This window comes from Myiozetetes cayanensis, unplaced genomic scaffold (genome assembly GCF_022539395.1).
Source record: "Myiozetetes cayanensis isolate MyiCay16 unplaced genomic scaffold, myiCay2020 scf9, whole genome shotgun sequence".
Classification (NCBI taxonomy): domain Eukaryota; kingdom Metazoa; phylum Chordata; class Aves; order Passeriformes; family Tyrannidae; genus Myiozetetes; species Myiozetetes cayanensis.
The window spans coordinates 16,559,278-16,580,391 of record NW_026088185.1 but is presented as its reverse complement, the minus strand read 5'-3'; the positions used below and the strand labels follow the sequence as shown (position 1 = coordinate 16,580,391).

Sequence of the window (21,114 nt, the reverse complement as noted above, 5' to 3'; positions counted from 1 at the left end):
GACACTCCAGGCACCACTCTGAAAATCTGGAACCCCATTACAGGGTACACCCTGCAAATAGCTGCACTGTCTAGTCCTCCAGGCAATAAGATCATTTCCCCACATGTTTCAGGCTCAATTCATCTATATATGGGAGGAAGTGCTTGCCATCAGGACAGCAGTTATGCTAGCATGAGACAACTGGACTAGTGTAGAGAAAGGGCTCCAGAATTCCACCTTACAAGGCCAATATTGTACGGATGTGATATGCCTTTGGGTGATTACGGTTGAGAACCCTTTGTATTTTAATAAGGGAAGGACTACACAAGTTGGCACAGTGGGAGTTTTGCCTGAAGTGTGAGAGACTGAGGGTCCTCAGAGCACATGGCGTGCTCTGCCCCACTGCCAAAGCTCAGGGGAATTAAGCCCCTCGGCCCAGTTCACAGGTACAGTTGGGAAGGCTTTCAGGCGCCTCTTTTTTGCAAACAAATATGCCCCCCTGCCCCTTCCACTATGGCAATGCAGTGCATGGTTGTTTTTATTATGGTTCTGTCACTTCACACAGTCCGGTTTTATTTCAATATATAAAAATATAGAAATATAATTAGCATCTTTGTTTTAAGGCACTGAGTTTTTAAATTACCATGTGTGACAACTGTTATGGCAGTGAAATCGTTAAAATCATGTAAATACTTAAACCATGTAGGCCTGGGAGATTATAGTTTCATTAGAGAAAAGGCTATAAAGTTAGACCTAGGTAATTACCTTTCCCATTAATGCTTGAAAATTCTTTGCTCCACTGAGAAGTGATTGTGGTGCATCATGCCTTCTGTGCTTTTACATTCAAACTGCAGGAGCTTTTATTTCATCAGCACAAACTGCAAGGAAACAGCGGCAGCCTTCCAGGTGTACTTTGCAAATTGGGGTTTAAATGTGGAACACATCAAATTAAAATTCAATATTAATTATTTTGTCTTGCTAGGAGCCTGAGTAGTTTAAAGCAGCAAGGGTAATTGTCTAACTCATTGTATGTGTCTACAGCGAACTTAATCATTATGTCAGCTTCCTAATAAAAGGTTATTATAGAAACAAAGATCCCAATTTTACATATGGTAGGCAAGGGAGAATTCGAAGAGCTAGTCTCCAAGGTAGACTTGAGGTTCTTGACAAATGATGCCCATGCTGTGATCAGATACTTAACAAGAAATCTCGTTATTAACTAGGCCTGTACAGATAATTAGCACTTGAGCTTCAAATTTTAAATCTGGCTTGAGATGTATAATTTATCAAAAGCTCTAGCTCACTGTCAAAGTCCTATAATAAGGCAGTGTTATTGATGAATTGAGATTAAGAGCAGATTGAAGAGAAAATTAGGCCACTGGTTAGTCTGAAAGGTCTGATTTCAATATTTGCAGTACTAATTTGGTATTATTTTGGTAAATGGATATGTTCCCCAAGTGCTAGACAGTATAAAAGAATAAACTGTAAGTCATTATTCTAACAAAAAAAGTATTGTTTACTGTATGTTGAATTTTGCAGCACTAGCAGTCTGCTTAATAAGCTTCTTTAGAGGATAAGTGTACCTGTTTTTATTGCATTAATTTATTATAACACATAGAGAATGCTGGGCTTTTATTCAGGGTTAGAAAATGTAGCTTCTTTACATTAAAGATTATATTACGTTAGACTAATGATGATAGAGTATGCCAATCGCTAGTTTAGCGGTTTCATTTATATCTTTGAATTGTCTTTGAAGCATTCTTTACACTGGAATGCAGATAAGTAGCATTTTATATATCCAAGCTACATAAAAAGAGCAACCTTTTTTTAATGATCGCCGGTAGCAATTCATTGCTTGTAGTTCCAAGTAAAAAAAAAAATTAAAGACTGACTGTATGCAATCTATCTACAGTAAGATGCAGCTGCAAAGGTGTTAGATACATATTCATGACCCTTAGCATACTAAATCTTTTTGATATACATAATGAAATTATATTTAGGGCAATATCTGATATCCAGAATTATATTAGGTAAAATGTAAGGTTGGGACAAATTCTGTTTGGTTTTGTCAGGGTTTAATTCCTAGCAGAAACACATGGATCGTATAAAAAATGTGCTGTTATACTGTATATCCTGTCAAATATATATCAAATGCAACCATGTATCATTGTATGTATCTTATATACCGCATCAGTATCCTCCAACAAAATAATAACATCAGTCGCTGCCTGTTTCCAGGAAACTTTGCACCAACAACCCCTTGTAACCCGTTATTGGCAGCAGCTCCTTTCCTCTCAGTTTCCAGCTGGCCAGTGGGGTATGCCAAGTCACAGCAGGACCTGAGGAGTGTTTGTATTCAACTGTGGCACTGAGCTTTATGGAGATTTGCCTTGTATATTGTGCACTTGCAGACAAGCGGGATTTCCAGGACCCAGCGGGGCTCCCCGGTGTTTATGCTGAGGTGGTTAGCTAGTTGGCAAATTGCTTTGGGCCAGAAACGTGTGACAGAAGAAAACGTATTGCATTAGCTTTTCTATCAATAACATCTTAACGCTGACTTACAGCACAATTGCTTTCATGCTGATCCAGCCTCCTAATTTTAATTTTAGGACTGATTGAATTTTGCAATCAGGTGTCTTTGGCTATACTGGAAAGAAAAGCCTTTTCCTCCTTCCTTAGAAATGATATACCATTAAAAACATAAGCAACAAAAATATAAACAACTTCTACCACTCTAATAAGCCATTGACTTATTTACACTGGTCTGGAAAACATCTAATCTTTTATACATATACTACAATCATTTTAGAGAAGACCTAATTTATTCTTTTAGCTGTTACTTATCTATATGCACTGGAGAAGCATTTTGCAGGACTGCTTGAGTGTTAGTAGATTTGTAAGAGATCCGAAAAAGGAGGGTACTGCAATTCTCAGAAGAGAGAAATGCTGATTTGGACTTTTGTGGGGGTTTTCATTCAGTCATTTACATGCATTACTCACATATTATTGACTGCTCCTGATCTTGTTTATGCTGATGGTACTTCTGCAGTTTGAGATCGGAAGACTTTCCCGGTTGAACTAAGACTTACATCAGTGTAAGAGGTAAATCTGAAAAGATTTAGGGGTAATTTAAGGTAAAAGTAATCAATAAGCCACAGTCTAACGTTAATGAGAAAAATAATTTAGGAAGTATTTTATAACTTTAAATGGCATTTTCAAGAATACTCAAAGCTAAAAACATTTAGATATTTCACAACTGGGGAGAAAAAATGAATACATATATGCCAAACAGAAATATGAGCTACATCTTAAGGCTTTGCCAATTTTTAGGACACTTTGAAATACCTCAGAAAAGGCTTTTTTCTAATAAGCTTAGCTACCCAACCACCCAACTTTGAAGTCCTTTCACATGAAACATTCACACAGCTTGTAAGGGGAGCTGTGCACACAAAAGAGTGGCAGTAGAATGCATGTTTCTATACTTGATTATATTCACATCACAAATGTAATAATGATATAACACTGTTCATCAATTGAGGTATGAGACAACAGCTACCAGTGATCACCAAGTAAAAGAATAGAAATGCTTAGAATATGATACCTGGCATCATGCATTGCCTCATTAAAAACAAATGGGTTTGGTACTCCGGTGGTTTGTACTGTTGTTCCTCAGTCCCCTTTTTAATGATTTCGCAGTGTTGGTGTAAATGCCATTGGTGTGTGAATAGTAACACAGAAGAGAACTAGGATCAAGGATTCCTATTGCCATAATCACAAACTATGACAACTTAGTGCAGTGTGGGATAGCAAACCAGGATTTTGCCAAGACAAATTCCTCTAGCTAGCCCAGACAAACTCCAATGCTATAGGTATTCTTGTCACCCCTGTTATAAGATTCCGGGAAGAGAACTTCCTGAGCTTGGAGTGCAACAGAAGGAATGCAAAGCCATGTCCCTACTCAGCGTGCTCCCCCACCAGTTGTTAAACACCAGCTTGGCGTTACCAGCACAGAACGGGGGTCCAGGAGCAGGGGCTCGAATGGGATGGCAGGCACGCACCTGAGCCGAAAGGAACGCGTGTCGGGAGGGGCCCGGCAGCTCCGGGCGGTGTTGGCGCGGATCACGGCTCGGTCTCTCCCCGCCCGCGGCCCGGCCCGCCCTTGCGGCCGGCGGCCGACAGGGGTCCCCAGCGCACCGCGGAACCGCCCGGCGGGGCCGGGCCGGGCCTGGCCGGCCTCGGGAGGGAGGGAGCGCCGTGCGGCACCGCCGGGGCTCGGCTTTCCTTTCTGTGCAAAGGGCGAAAGCGGCCGCCCGGGCAGGAGGGCTGGGGTACGGTGCGGACCCAAACTTCGGCAAAATGAAACAGTCGGGACACTGAACGAGGCAGAACAGCGCACGGCTGTCACCGAGGGTGTTCCCTTTGGATTGTGATTAGCCAGCCATCTCCAGTAGCCCTGGCGCTCTCCGGAGCGGTAGTGCTGGCAGCAGGAGTCAGAACAACCCAGTTCGGTACAGGCGATGGTAAAGAATAGTGTCATGCGATTACAGGAACTAGACAGTCATAGTCAGTTTTTAAAACACACGCAGGGTTTGAATTCTCTCCCCACTTCCTCACCCCTCCTTTTTTTTTTTTTTTTTTTTTTTTTTTTTTTTTTTTTTTTTTTTAATTAAATTATTCCGGAAGACAACTGCCCGGGAAGCTCAGGGCATTTTCCAACTAGAATACAGCTCTATAGCCTGTGACAATGCACAGTGGTTGATGAGTTAGTTCTAGAGGCTTCTGAATTTTAATGATGTTGGAGATGATATTGTGTGTCCTTCAGCTTGTTAGAGTGACACTAGCACTCCATAAATCATAATACCTGTGTATTGTAAAATCAATACAAAAGTGCTATATCAGCGCTAAACCTTAATAAGTTTTTCAGTGCTCTAACAGCCTAAACTTTGCTGTAATGCCATTGGACCTGTAGGTTGGGATCAGAGCATGCTTAATTTATTTTGTAATAGAGACTTTTCTTTAATGAAGGACCGATTAGTAAAGCTTTGGTTGCCACTCTGGTGATCAGTTGGCAGAACAGCCTCTGCAATTAAACTCGTGTATCTCTGTCCTGAAGCAAAAAAGCAGGCTTAAACAGTCAATAAATGTTAATCCAGTCAGAACCTGTCTGTGCCTTTGAAGGCTGCCCATGAGGGGTTTTTCAAATCACATTTTTTTCATCCTTTTAAATATGGAGGTCCCCATAGAGCTGGTACGTAGTGTACAAGGCCTCCCACAGCTCTGTAATAAGATCTGGCATACTAACAGCTCTCTGTACAGATCTGTCATCTTTAGAATTGTTTGTCCCTCCCCATTCCAGTATACCTGTCTGTACAGTTACTAGCCACAAAAAAAAAAAAAATTTGCATTTCTTCCACATGAGAGCAAAAAGGCTGCTTCAAAAATCCTTATATAAAATATGTCACTATGGATGCATATAATTTTTATAACTTACAAATATCTTCCCAAACTTTTTCCATCTTTATTTGTTTCTTTATGGGATGATATTCGGGGAGGAAATCTACGTTCATGCATAAACTGCAAAGTATACATGGGAAGTGTGGAGCTGCCAAACAACTGTCCTTAAATCAAGCACAAAGGAAAGCTGAACCTTATCTAGATTATTGCTGCTCTCTAGGATATGCTTCTCATGAAACTGCCAGATACTTATCCAACTCTATTTTCCATTCATGTCTGCTTGATTTCTTTTCTTATGAACAGCATAGCAAAAGCAAGTTGATAACTAAAACTAGAGGCAGGGCTAGCAGAAAGTTGTTTGACAGAGTTGGGAGGGAAACTCTTTTAGAATAAAAGAATGAAGCAATTGCTAGTCTTTAAATGCTTTGGATTGGGGGAAACACAGTCTTTGCTATAAACTTAATTTTCTCCCCTTACCCAGACTATTCCTCTATCTATCCCTTTAGCTGAATGCATGATGTACATAAAGCATTAACATACAATAGGAGACTGTGTTAATTTTAGCCTAATCATAACTGGCATCTCCCTTATGTTGTTTTGTAGGATTTAGCTTTTGTTCTTCGTTGTGAGACTGAGAGCGTCAGACAAAAAGATGAAGAGACTTGTATGAGTTATTGGATTGGAAATGAAAATTTCCTGCTGGAGAGAGATAGAGAGGGAAAAGTGGGGTTGTGATGGTTTGGACGTGGTTCCCTGCTAAATGCCCAAACTCACAGTAACAATCCCTTCTCCCTCCCTTCTTCCTTTAGGGCAAAGAAAAAAACTGTAAAAATTGAGGAACCTGAAATCAATCTAATTATATAAAAATAGATATTTTTACGTATATTACAGTTATATACAATTAAAATACTATGTACACAGCGAAGGGATTCCAAACACCCCCCCAAGGGAAAGGGGGAAAAGGGACAAAAAGGGACAAAACCAGAATAGATATGCACAATCAAACCCAAGAACTAGCAAAATAAAGAACTAGCAAAACAAAATCTTACCACGTCCCTCAGAAAAACAAGATCACCAGACACTACCGGCACTCTCCAAATCTCCCACGTGGTAGACCAGCGGTCACTGCAAGCCTCAACCTCCAGATAAGCAAGACCAACTCAAGGACCCACTGCTCCTGGACCTCACTGGAAGAGAAGAGAGGAGGTCTCTAATCTCCAACTTATTTATACCCTGGTTTACGTAAAAATTGTATGGAATACTGGGTACATGGCCACTTCCTTGGTTACAAGCTGGTTACCAGGAAGGCCTAGGCTAAAACCATCACAGGGATATCACTCTCTTTTGCAAAGGGCCAAATTCACCACTAGCACAACATTCTGAATTCCCCAAAGTCACTCTATTCCATGCCAGCATGACCTGGGAGGGTTTGGAGGACACAAACTGATGAGGAAAACTTGTGGACCTTTCGGACGACACAACTGGTACAGAGCAATCATGCAAGCTTTTGGCAAAGGCAGTAAGTGCCAATTCTGTGATGGGATGTTTTCTGCTCTTTCTTGTTGGCAGTCAGAACGGTACAAGCCACCAAGTCGGCTTCAGTTTAGAATTTCCCAAGGAAGTAATACCTAAGTGTAGCACTGTAGGCAGTATTAATTACATTCATATTCCTTACAAATATATGCATATATCCACCACATTTACTGGTTGGTTTTAAATTATTAGATTTTGATGACGAATATTACGAGATTTTTTGAAATACAAATATATACATTTTAAAACTACCACTCTCCCTTCCTGTTTTTTCAGCTCTGGCCTTACTGCAAGACCAGTCACAGGCAGTGACAGAAGTCATGATGTAACCATGCAGTGTTGGGTCAGGTTCAACCCAAGGTACACATTTACTGACAATTGAAAGCCGAAATGCAATAAGAATATATTCTGTGCTATCATTTGCTGTATTCCCCTTTTCATCTTTAGTTTTGATCATTTAACTCAGACTAGTTTATGATACAGGTACTTGCCCTGACTTACCTGTTACACCACCTCCAATTTCAGTCCTCTGTATGTATTTCCTTTAGCAGCCAGCATTGTGCAGCCAAGGTCTATCTTGATTTTTGTCCTCCTTTACCCTCCTGTGATCTCAGCAAAGTCACTAGCAGCAAATCTTCAGTCCCTATTCAGTTGGGTTCTGTGCAGTGTTGCAGAGATCATAGAGGAGATTCTTGTAGAAATACAGAAATCAAAACTGCAGGAGAAAAAGGAGTCAGTGTCTTTCAGGAAAAAAATAGAACAAGCAAAAGGATTCCAAATAGGTAAAGGATATCTTTAAATATTGGGAAGTGCTTATTCAGCAGATGAAGCTATAGAGGCCATACAGTCCTAGGCAATCACAGCACAATAAACGTGGATACTGATGGACTGAAAATCTTACAGATCCACAAAAGATATTTGTAAATTTTCTTCCTCTACTATAATACATTAATTTTTGCATGTAAAAATCATTTTTAGGTGTTGTTTTGTTTTTTCAAGTGGGATGTGCTAATAATTTTTTACATTTCTTTCTTTTAATTTTCCAGCATTCCACCATGAAGCAAGGGGCCACACGTTTTTGACTTCATTTGGTTAGTCATGTACTTTAGTCAGCATGACCTCAAATTTAAGACTTGAGTCCTAGGACTTGACTCCCAGATTTTGGACTTGAGCCTGCAGGCTATTGAGTATTGCCAGAAGAAAATCAAAGACAGCAAACACCTCTTGAAACAAAACTGTACATGAGATACTTACTATCATAGAAGACCTACTAAAGCATGAAGAAACACATAGAGCATTTAAAGAGGGAGAATGTCTTCATGCCCAGAAGCTCTCTAATAAGACAGAAAAAAGTGGACATGAGGATGGACAGAGACTAGTTGTGGCCTTGTTTGGCTGTCTATAAAATCTCTCTAGGTGTTCTTTGATGTGTCTGCTTACCTAGCCCTGCATTGTATTTAAGTATGAACTAACCTCACCAGAAAACAAAGCTCAGATGAGCAGAACTGATGGTGATTTCTTAGCCTCGGCAAGTGAAACTGGCTTCTGACAACACAGTCACAAACCTGGCTGTGTAGGGTCAGTGGAAAGCAGCAGGCTCAGGAAGCAATGCATACCCTCTCCATTCCAAAAATTCAGCTTATGGGGTTTTATTGGTTCTGGGCCAGCATGTAATTCTGCAGAACTAGAGGTGTTTGTGTAAAGGTGAGTTTTCTATTTAGGCTGGGACTGGGGTGGGGAGCTGAAGGGAGACACTAAACACTAGATTTTGTTTGCTTTCCACTGAGTACTAGTGCTTGCTGAACAAAAACTGCACAGTCACAGCCAGAGCATTATCATTTTTTTGTAATGGGAAAATAAATCAGAAAATTTAAACCAGTTTTCAAGGTGACAAATGGTGCCACGTGCATTGCACACTCTTAGGTTGCCCACAGGCCAAAGTCATACCAGCTGTTCCGAGTGGGTGCTACCTCAGCAGGTCGAAAGAGTAAAAAGAAATTTGGAGCAATTCTCATGTGAGCCACAGTGGTCTCAGCAGCCTCTCTAATTGTGAGACACTCAAAGACTCTCCCAGAAATTTAGGAGCCTCTGTTTGTTGTTTCAGTGGACTCCCAGGGTCAACCATGAGTGGCTGCAGGAGGTGAAACTTTAAGCAGACTATAGCCTTATAAAATATCAGCAGACACGTACTTGAAAGCCTAATGATCAGTTTAGCTTGGCTTAATTGGGTTTATGTGTTCAAGGATATCCTGGCAGCTACTCTGGGAGAAAATTAAAGCTGGAACCAAATTCTGTTGATTGAAGGAGAGCCTGAGCCTACCTCTGTGTGAGAGGCAGCTCTCTTAGCTGACTCCTTTTACTTGGGGAGATGGCCCACCCCAAATATTTTATTGTTCATCAGCCATAAACTCTGTTTTTGGGGAGTGATAAAGCTCTGTGCTTGGGAAGCTGGGGAGTCGGCTCAGTGCTGCTTACTCACTTGCTTTCTCTCCCTTTCAAGTCTCATCCACCCTTTGCAAAAATGAATCTATGATGAATAGACTTTTGAATTGGTTTATAATTGGTTATTCTACTCTATATTATTAATTTTCATCTTCAACTGTTCATTGATTGAAGAATACTGGATGTGGATTGTTAGTTTTCTTTGTGACACTTATATTGAAGAATGATTTGGAGAGCATGTTAGTGCATATTGATGATATTCTCCATCTTCTATGTGTTTTTAGAGTATTTCTCTTATTTTCTTTCTTGGAAGAAGCAAATTTAGCTTCCAAGGCTTGCATGTTTTACCTATCTTCTTTTAAATCATCAACTATTGTTCACTTTTTAAAATGCTGAAAAAATCCCAAAACATGCAACAAAATCTAAATGCATTAAAGTGAGGAAAACTCATTGAAAAAAAAAAAAAAATAGGTCAGTCTTACCAGTCTTTCTGATTTGCTTTCAAATACTTCTACTTCTCTCTCTGTACTGCAGTGTTTCCAGGTGCTTGGTAGTGTCCTGACTCCTTGAACATTTCTACAGAGCACAGTGAAGCTGAAACAGAAACATTTGCAGTCAAGATTATTTATGCCTGTTAGCTCAGTGCAAAATTGGTGGATATAATTTGTTACGTGAACACTTCTGAAGCAATAATGCACCGAGGTCATCCATAATATGTAAATTCAATAAACAGTGGTTTTGTTTCCAAAAACTGTAAGAGATGACTCAATCCGATCTGTGACACAAGCCTGGGAAAGGCTGACATTGCCACTGCTACGGGCAAAGTGGAGAAGGGCTCCACTTGAGCATTTAGTGGCCTGGAGACTTCTGCAGCCCAGGGGACACTGATCCTCCCTTTGGCACAGCTGTTCCAAGGGCTTTGGGGGCTACGTGCCCTCACGTGAGCTCCTTTTTTGAGCATTTTCCCATCAGTGCTGCTTGGTGTCTTTCTTGGAGTCAGGATCACACCCTGTGAAATAAGTTCATCATGCAAATGCAATAACCTGTCTTCAAACTTCCCTTGAAATGATTTAATTTCAAACAAAAAAGCATCACAAGGCTTTATGCTTCACACTTCAAACCTCAATACTTTTAACAACTTGCTTCAAGAGCCTGCCAAAGAATGTAACTATGTTAATTTAAAAATTCATTTATTTTATTATTGTCTTCCAAGAAGTGGCAAAACTAATTTTAATAAAAAATGTGTATTTAGGAAACAATCAACAAACCACACACATAACCACATGCACAGCTTGATTTGCTGCTGGAGCAAACCATGGTATGCCAAGCTTCAGCCTGAAGCTAATTTTTTACAGCCACGTTATAAAGCCCTGGAAAGGGGGGTTTATTGTGGAAATGCTGACAGAACCATAGTGGTGCTACTGGCTGCCTCTCTAATTAGTCTAAAGAATGGAAATTTATATTTTGCAATACGTGGTAAGCACTCTTGTCCTGATGTTGCTGATTTATGCCAAAACTAAGGGATTAATTTGGTGTTATTACAAGTTTGAAAAGATGTCTTTTGCTGTCATGAAACTTTAGCACTTTACAGCAGCAAACTGGATTTGTACTTTCAATTATATAAATATTAAAAGGTGCAGTTTGGATTTGGTTTTGGTGACAGTAGGAGATCCCCGCTGTGTTCGCTCTACTTTGAAGAAGACGTGGAGTCCACGTGGTGTTTCTTGCATGTTTTCCAGAGACTACTTTTAAATTCCTTCAATAAAAGTTACCTTTATTCCTGTTTAAGTGTTTTGTGGCAATGTTTACAGACAAACATCCTGCCAGCAGACTAAAGTAAATAAAAGACAGGACACCAGTAACATAAAACACATCATTTTACTACTGTTCTCCTACCACCTGCACTCCATCTTCGCCAGAGCTCCCCACTTGTAATTACATCTACCTGCTCTTGTTTCCACTGGTTTCCACTTTTGCTGCGTACAATGAAGGTGGCAGAAGCCATTTACCCTGCCACCTTCGTTGTCTACTGCCAGGTTGCTGTAGTATCATTGGAGTCAAGCAATGTCTGTAATTTACCATCTTTTCAGCAATAATTAGTTATTTTTTAACTAACACTTTGTGGCTGTGCACGTACTGCAGTGTTTACCAGCTCTTGCTGCAAGCCTACACCTCCTGTGTCAGCTACCCATGACCAGTAACAAAAGAGCATTACTTTCTCCAAAGGTAGGGCAAACATAAGGGAAATGGATAGCTGCAATTATAAGATTACACAGTCTTGTGACATACCAAGCATATCTTAAAAACATGCATAATTATACAAAAATGAGTCAACCCACTGATTTAAATGAGACAACTATGTGATTAAGTGCTGTGCTATACTTTCATTTTGCTAATTTGTTTGCTTGGTTTTTTTTTCCTCCTAATACTGTACCCACGGTGTCTTGAAAAATGTTATTCACAGTTGCTATATAATTGTTGTTTCTGCTATTGTTAGTGTGCTGGAGCTGGGCACAGGTCTGTGCATCAGGGGAGGGCTGTAAGTAAGGTTCTAAAAACTCGTGTATATTTGTTTAAAATATACTGCTATTCCTTCAAGTGCCTACAAATCCTCATTAGTTATTATACTGTCAGAATAAAGTGTTATGTTTACACATGAAATCAAGCCATTGCAATCCCTCTCTCCTTTTTAGATAAAATCGTGAATTCCTAACAGTCTCCTCTTGTAGTCCACATCATGCTATTTGGTACAAGGATTAATTGAGAGACGATATGAAATTAATCTATTCTCTTTCTTCTAGTCCCTGCTTTCTACTCCCATCCATTTGCAAGGAGTGCCTATGTCTGTTACTTGACAGTACCTGCAAAGGCTTCAACGCTGAATTTAGTATGTCTGCTGAGATTACACTAAAGGCAAGAGTGGATTATTTTCTAAGTGCTAATCCTTAATGCAGAAATTTGTGCTTGTTCAGCAAGGCAAGGTCTCCAATTCCCTCCTTCTTTGTATTTTATTTACTGCCACCTAGGTGGGAGGCAAACCTCTCAGGAACGATCTGATGGGCTGATGCATCGCAGTTTGACTCAACCAGATCTGACCCAACAAGCAGTGCTCAGAATTAGATCACAGCCTCTGAATGCATTAAGATCTACCACCTACAGCAGCTCCTTTAGTCTGCTGAGCAACCAGACTGGCTCTGATTGAAATTACCATTTTGATGCTCTGACCTTCAAATCTCTTAATAAAGCAGAAAAAGACCTGTCCGCTTGTCCTTCTGGCTGTGGGGAGGCAGAGTGGCACCAGCTGAGTGAGACAATACAAGATTTAATGCGTGCTCTCAAATACAGCATCAAGGCAAGAAGGAAAAAAATTTGAGGAGGCTGATCCTCACTTACAACAGGCACTGCTCCGACTGCCACAAATGGAACTTCTGTCCCCTAGAGAGGGTCAGGAGTGGTCCTGCAGTGCATGGGTAAATGGTCAGTAACAAACACCTCCTGCTTCAGCTCCAGTAATGTTTTTAAAGCTACCAATCCCCCACTGCAACATTCACTCCAAATATTTTGTACTTTGATAAGCATGTACAGATGTCTGGCCAATGTTAAATCGTGAGCTCCTCTTCAAAGCTCAGAGGAGAAGGAATGGAAATGGGGAGTTTCTTCAAAGGTGGTGGTTGTAGCTAAGGGGAATAATTCTTCTGTGCTAATCTGAAGATCTTGAAAGATCTAGGTAAATAGAATCAGTGATATCCATCCTAGGGCAGTTGTACCCCATGAAACCTGGAGGAAAAGACAACCTCATCTTTAAAAAATAAGTTCTTCCTTTAAGAGCTGTGTCATCATTTGATGTTAAGTAGTAGGTATACAGTCTAGTATAAGCAAGAGAGAATCCAACAAAATAAACGATGTTATTTTATATCTGTTTACGTTGATTGCATTTCCAGAGTAATTACAGGAAAATATGAAGAAAACAGCTTTCAAGGACAGTAGATTGCAAGATTCTTTTTCAAAAAGGAGTAATAATAATAATTATGTCATACTGTTTGCAAAAATCACTGAAACAAGCAACACCCATTTCTCTGCCAGACTGGCTCACAAAAATAAGTAACCTTTCTGCATGAAACTACTCATCCTGAAATTCAAAGGAAAAAGAGTAAAACAATTACCCAAGGTCTATTGTAAAAAAAAAATTAACTAAATAAACTGGAGAAACAGTAAAAGCAAATTGAGAAGACTGCTAAAAATAAAGATGAAATGCACAGATGTGTGAAAAAAGATTTTATGTTGTATTATCCATGATGCTGATAATTGGATCTTATTTATTAAACACTGTCATTATTAAAACTAAAATATATTGATGTTTTTCATGACAATCTACAAGTATTTTTATAGCTTTGTAAAATAGTATTGAATTTTACTCTATAAATCTAATTTGTGTATAGATTTTAAGTGTGTTTGCTCACACATATTTATAAGGATGCATAACTAATTTTGAACTGTACCTTTTTTTATTTTAGTAAAAAACAAATCTTATACATTGCAGCTGACCTAGTTTTGTTAATAAAAATTTGTAATTGCTACTAAATTGTATCTAAATAACTTTGCTCTGGAAATCTTGTAAGAGTAGAACTTGATGTTAGACTTACAGTTATTCCTGATTTCAGGCACATGGAAATACACTGTGTGTATCTTTCCCATGCTGTTTACTCTTCCAGATGAAAACAGTAAGATTAATATTTAGGATTTTTATTATAATATATTGTCAAAGCAGATGAAAAGGATGATTAAGTAAGCACTGAAGAATTGTCTGAAACATATCAATGTTCCAAAGAGTTTGATTAGCTGTTGAGAAAGGACCTGGTTCAGTTTGACTAATTTTCAATAAAGGTTCCGCTTCTTTTCACCGACCAGAGATAAGTACGTGATGAAGACCTGATAGCTGTACATTCAGACTTTCTGTGTTTGTTCAAGTGTTACACACCGCCTTTTTCCTGGTAAAGCAGGAAGAAAAATGACCAGAGAACACAAAGTCTCTCTAAGAGGTGCAGCATTTTGTTTGCCACAGATGCAAAGAACATCACAGGTAACACAGAACACCCTGAAGGTGACATCCATCTGGAATCACAGTACACTGATAATATCCTCAGGGAAAGGGCTTTGTGCCAACAGATGCACTGTACCAGAAGGGTCAACAGAAAGGAAGCACCTTATCACCATCACTCCTCCTGCTGCCTAAAACCACCATGAGCAGAAAAGGGCAGCAGTGCTTTAAGGACAGCCTGGGCATCTCCCCCACTCCGTTGCAGAGTCCCAGCCAAGGGGGTCTCCATTGCCTGGTGCTCCTGCTGTGCAGCAGTGCAGCATTTCTGTGCCTCCTGCTGCTGGGGCTAAGGCTGCTGGGCTGCGACTTCACCTGATCTGTGGCAACACCTCTTGGATGGGAAACTGAAAGAAAGGGAAAAATTATGTGTGGGGAGAGCACTAGACTCGCCTGAGATGACTAAGGCAGCAGTTTGCCTCCAGAAATGTACTTGGGTGACAGTGCAGGGAAGTAGCCAGGATGACTTCAGCTCCAGCCATCAGCAGCATTGTTCCGTGGGCTCCCAGGCACCAAACCAGCAGTGTGCTGAAGCCAGCACAGAAATAAGGTGATTTTTAAAATGCTCTGATGCTTTGCTCTTGGAAGTTTATTTTGTTTTCACTGAGATCAATCACACATAGCAAGAGACTTTTGTGGACTCAAAATTAAAGCTAAGAAGGGTTGTTATATGCTTCTTTTTTTTTCCCCCAGAAAAATTGTTATATTCCTGAGACTTCTCTCAGGAAGGGAGTGCATCATAAAAATTTTATGTGTATATTAGTATGTTAAAAGCACTATGGTAACAAGCCCTGTATTTTAAATAAAGTATAAATAGTGAATCTCATATTAGAAATGGAGGTTCACAGGCTCACTCTAAAAATTAAGAACCACTAACTCTAAACCCAAACAAAATCCAGGGAGCTGGGAATACCAGAGTGATTAATAACAATGGTGTTGCATCCACAATGAGTTCAGTTGATCATAGACAAAAAAGATTCACCCAAACACAACTGGGATTTGGAAGCTGCATGAGGGCCAGCAGAGCAGTGAAATAGACTAGACTCAGTGGCATTCTCGTCACTGAATGAAGCAGAGGAGATGCAGACTTCTTGTCCGTCTATCAGCTTCCTGCTATCCTTATGTGTCCCTGCTTTCCCTGTGTCACCACTCACCCATGACCTCGTGTGTGTCCAACCTCAAAAGACTCTCCTTACTCACAGTGGGGCCCCACGCAGACAGAAGGAACCACAGCAGCTTGCAGCCTCTTCTCCAGTTCTCTGTTCTTCCATCGCTTTCACAGAACTTTGTGTCAGATCCCTTCAGGATAGCGTAGCCAGTTCCCTGCAGGGGAAGAGGCAAGAATTATTGCTAGCTGCCACACGTACTTTCCACTGGCATAATAACACTCCAGAGCAACACCATGGGTTCCAGTGGTGTTATTTTTGTGACTCAGAGGTCAAAATTTTACACTAGTGAGCCTCCAAGTGTGCTATGCATAGAAATATTAAGAACTGCTTTCGAGGCAAGACTCACCAGCAATGTACATTAGACCTGTAGCTGGACAGTAGTTGAGAATTCAGCTTACTTTTTGTAACTGGACTGACTGTTGTCTAGTGTACTGGTACCTACAGCCTGACTCTCCCAGTTTACCCTTCTCCCTTATTTATCCCTCTGCAAAAGAATTGCTACATGGATTTAGATGCACACCATTCTAATCCGATAGGCTTTTATCTCCCTTTTACATTCTTTCTTCACAACCACAACCCAAAATATTAGGGAGGCAGGTTTATATGGAATATATATTCAGTGCTACTCAACATTGCTTTTACTGAGCACTATGATAACTGCTCTACTTCTTTGTTAATCAACAGGGAAAGAAAAACAGGCAAAATATGCTTCAATAAGCAGAAAATTCATTACCCCAAAAATGAGTAGGAAGAAGAAAATACTTATTATTATGCTTTCCTTCTGTTCCTTTTGAAAAATTCTAATGACACGTTTCTAACGTCTAAAACATTTACGAAAAACATGGGAAGCTATAATCTGCATACTGTTCTTTTAGGGCTCTTTAACACACCTTCTAAGAAGTCCCAGAGATGTTAGCCAACCCATTATGTGTAATGAATCTTGGCATGAAAGAACAGCACAGCAGCAGCTACACATGAAGCAGCCTATACCATAAATTATCTCAAATACAAACCAAATTCCCCTTGTTTATCATGTATATAAAGCACCAGCATTCAAGATTCCCTCCAGAAGTGCTGGACTGTGTGTAATATTACTCATGGCATAACAAGGTCTAGTTCTGTCACTGCAATTGCTTCTTTCCTCACATGATAAAGTGCAGACAGGCAGCAATAGGAAGGCTATCCAGAGAAATAAAAATATCAACAAGTATAACAAAAACTCTGGGGCAAGTGCATGAAGAGGTGGAAAGGTGCCACTGCAGATGTCTTAGAAGTATTTAATTAAGTCATCAGTGCTGACAGAAGTTCTTTGCTGGTGCAGCACAGTGTAGTCCTGTGGACCTCAGTGCTGAGAATGGGTTGATTAAGAGTAACTCAAGATCAGAATATAGCAGAGTGCTATATGCAGTGGGTGCAAAACTCACCATTCTGCATGGAAATAAATTTCTATCACAAACAATGCCCCTTGGTACCAATATTCAGATGCCTGTGCTACCTCCAAGAAGGAATCCACACATTGTCTGGGACACTGTTAAATCTGACTTTGCAAATAGCCCATTTTAGCACAGCCCTATCTGCTGCAGCTATGCAGAAATCATCCCACCAAGGATCTAAGGGATGATTTAAATCTCTAGGAACCAGAATACAGGCCTGGAACCCATAAGAGTACAGAAGCAGAGAAGTTGCTGAACAAGGAGCTCTTTTCTTGATTCCCACAGGCACATATTTTTAGACAGGCAGGCAGTGCTGACATGATGCTCTGCCAGAAGTTTAGCTATGGTTTGTAAATGTATTTACTTAGAAGTGCAATGGAAACCACATCCTGTACATGTTGCATTTGCACCTCAAATGTTATTGGTTTGGTGGGGTCTTTCTGTTTTTCTTTCAGCAGTCGAGGTTTCTCTGCCTTTTTAAACAGCATGACTGGTACACTGCAGGTGGTGGTTTCCCCTAAACACCTGAGGTACGAGGTTATACAGGTGCAATCAAAATTGCATGCTCTTCTCAAGGAATGAGGTGAAGCCAATGTTGTTTGAGAAATGTATGCCCCTGTAATTATAACATTTCCTGTGCTCGGTTAGTCAGAGTTTTATACTCTGGATGCACACTATACTTTTGATTATTGAAAGGCCAGCCAGAGACTCTGGATATGAAACTGGCCATCAGGGCAGGTGGCTCCTCTGGAAGTCAGTTATACGGTGCAAGGAAAATGAAAGCACTTATTTATCAGGTTTCTTGGGAGAGAAAGTTGTAATTAATTGAAAGCCCTTGGAGGTTTGCAATGTCAGAAACAATTCCCAGAGAGGAAGGTATCAGTCCATAGTCTCAAAAGAGTTGCTGACAGGTATGTATCGAAGGTTTCTGCAACATTTATCTGCCAGTAGTGTCATAAAGTGTGTGAATTTGTGTTTTTCGTACAAGCAAATACAGTGTAGTTTTATTGAGTATATTTATATGTACAGAATATCCATCTCCTAATAATCTATCGTCTGTTCAAGAACACACATATAAATGACATCCTGTTGTAATTTAATTACAGTCAAATTTGAGCATCTGCAACATCTTTTTCACTATTATATGTTTCTTGAAAAGAATTCTTTTGCATGATTATTGCCAACCCTTAAAAATAATCCCATGGAACAACAGTTTATGAAGCAGATGCAGCAAATAAGAACACAGAAAATTTTAAATATTTCCACAGGACTCATGCTACTTGGCATTTTGTTACCTCTTGTAGCTGAAAGATTCTCCAAGAATCTGTGTATAAACCATGCTAGTTTTCTGTGTCAGGATTTGTACATAATAGCAAGTTTCTGGATCTTGTTAGCTCAGGGTAAAAAGTCATCTTTGGAGCAGTTGCCCCAGCAGGAGGATAAAAGATGATGGTTGGTAATTACATCAGGTTTGCACTGTTGAGCAGATGTTCTGGCAGATAGATTTTGGCTGGCATTTGCAGAACATTGCTAGTGAATCTCATGATAGCATTGGACGAAGGCTGCTACAAGTGGATGGAGCTGCTTCTAATAAAAAAGATTTTGAACAGAAGAAATAAAAGAAAATAAGAAAGGAATGAAAAATGTACCGGATAAACTACCTCAAAAACTGGTTTTTCTTTTTTAAAAAGAGCTAGACTTCACTATGAGTCACCTGAATGTGGCCCAGCCAGCTAGACCTTGGCTTAATAAGCTATACATGGTACCAGTTTTCAATATCCAGAGCCCTCTGTACAGGGTCAAAATTAGAGACAGGGAGGGAGATTCAGGGCTGGCGAGTGGGGCAGCAAAGTAACAGAAAGGTAAGAATATTGCTTACCTGCCTATGTCTGACAGCAGTTTGAAGAAAATTGGACAGCAACCAAAAATTCAACATAAAAATTGTTAGAAAGAGAACTCAGTTCAAGTTCCATGGCTGACTTTATAGTGATAGAAGCAAATTACTGGGAAAAGGGATTGTACTTACATATTTGCAGGCAATTCCAAATATTTAAAAATGTTAACTACTTATAAACCAAAATTATGCATCCTTGAGATGGAGAGGCATTATTTTCAAACTGTATGTTTGGAAAATGAGTTGTTGAAGCCCACACAACAACTTGGCTGCAAAAATGTAATTGTGGTTCAAGATCTGCCACCCTCAGCCCTGTGTTCAGTTTCTAGATAGGTTTATGAACAGGTCCATTTATAATTGTTAAGCTCAATGTAAAAAGCAGAACAGTGAAAATATGTCACAGCCTTGGAAATACTCAATATTTTCACTGAAACAAGCTTCTGAAGACTGAACACATTTTTAAATCAGCCAATTCAATGTATAACTTTCTACAAATTTTTGTACTTTGAATGATGGAAATATGAAATTACAACTGGAGCAGGACTCCAAATGATTTGACTGTGCTGTGGGCTGCCAGCATGTCTGTTAATGGAAAGATTTATTGACAAGAAGTGTTTTAAAAACAGGGCATTTACAATTAGATTAGAACCATTCACCTTCAATCTACCTATCCACAGGAATGCTGACTTTCAAAATCCCCTCTTCAATGTGTTGGGTGAACGATGCTAAAAAAAGCTACAAACCTGTCCCTACTGACAGGCACCAGGTTGCAGAATCGGGTAAGTGTGCTCCATTTGCTTCTGTCCTGAACAGGGCATCAGACACTGCAAAAAGTGTCAGATGGAGTTTCCTGTGCAATAAATACCAAGGCTGTTGGGAGTGATAAAAGAGACTGTGTGGTTACCATATGCTTTGGTTTTAGCTCTGGTTTCCAAGAGGGAAAAATTAGTCCAGTAGTCAAATTACAATAAATTCACAAGATTTCTGAAGGTATTTAAGGCTAGTGAATGCCTTATCTGAAGCTAAAGGTGTGGTTTTTTATACTCACTCCAGGACTCAATTTTGCTGCAGTTCTTCAAAGTGAAGAACTGTGTTCCTATCATGCAAAAGATCTGAGTAAGAAGATGACTCAAGAGAGGTTACCAGAAAAAGACGATATCTACCTATTCAAAACTTGAATTTTAAAAAGCAAATAAAAAAATAACTCCCAAACATCCCTCTCAGATTATCAACTTTTATTTCTTTCTCCCAGTTGCAAATTGAACTAGACAAGAGAATTGCAGAGGGGTGCATTGCCTCAGGGTCCACAGTGGGGCCATGCTGGTGCAGGGGGCTCTAGTCAGTATAGATTTCTAGATGGAGAAACCAAGCAACCCATCTGGGCCTCATATCTGTAGTGTCACTGCTCATAATGTGTATATGCCTAAACAGCCAGAGGAGAGAGAAAACATTTTCCCTCAAGATTTAACTGACATAATAAATATTTTTTTTTTCAAATGCATTTGATAATTTTTAAAGATGTAAACCACAAAAAGGAATGTAGCAACTCACATGGGTAGTTCCTAATGCCGCTGTGGTTTTCTCATTGTCTCTGCTGTCCACTGGCAATGTGAGCTCATTCTGTCTTGCTTCTTTTCAATCCTCTTCAAGTGCACTGAAGTGCAACTGGTTTAGTTTTCCTGGGAATCTACAGTCTGAAAAAGAGGAAGTGCAATTCAGGTGTTACATGAAAAGACATCCCAGGGAAAGCAAGAGGATAAAGAACCAAAATTTGGAGGATAAAGAAAAGGCTGGAAATACCTTGCTTCAAAAAGAAAAAATGAGATCACCTTGGTTATGATGAGATCCACACAGTGTGTTCTTGACCTTTTTTGAAGAAATGGTACTCAATACACCATATCATGACCTATATTAATAATAAATCAAATGACAGAAAAACAAATGTCACTTATTAGAACATTGAGGTTTACTGTTCAAGTGATTAACTGAGAATCATTTGTATGATTAAATGCTGGAAAATAATTTGATTTCACCATGAACCTATTGCATAGTTCTCATTACACAGAAGCACTGCAGATTAGTTGAAGCAAATTAACATTCAAAGACTTTCTGGAA

At 39.7% G+C, this 21,114-nt stretch overlaps 1 long non-coding RNA gene across 1 annotated transcript; it reads right to left on the bottom strand.

Annotated features, from left to right (window-relative positions):
• Positions 1-7,474: 7,474 nt before the first annotated feature.
• LOC126652921 (uncharacterized) lies at positions 7,475-20,905 on the bottom strand. The gene is made up of 5 exons (XR_007632072.1): positions 20,829-20,905; positions 20,551-20,693; positions 15,704-15,826; positions 9,891-10,002; positions 7,475-7,681 (listed from the first exon to the last, which is right to left on the bottom strand). It is a non-coding gene; the product is annotated as an uncharacterized LOC126652921 (long non-coding RNA).
• Between the last annotated feature and the right edge of the window lie 209 nt (positions 20,906-21,114).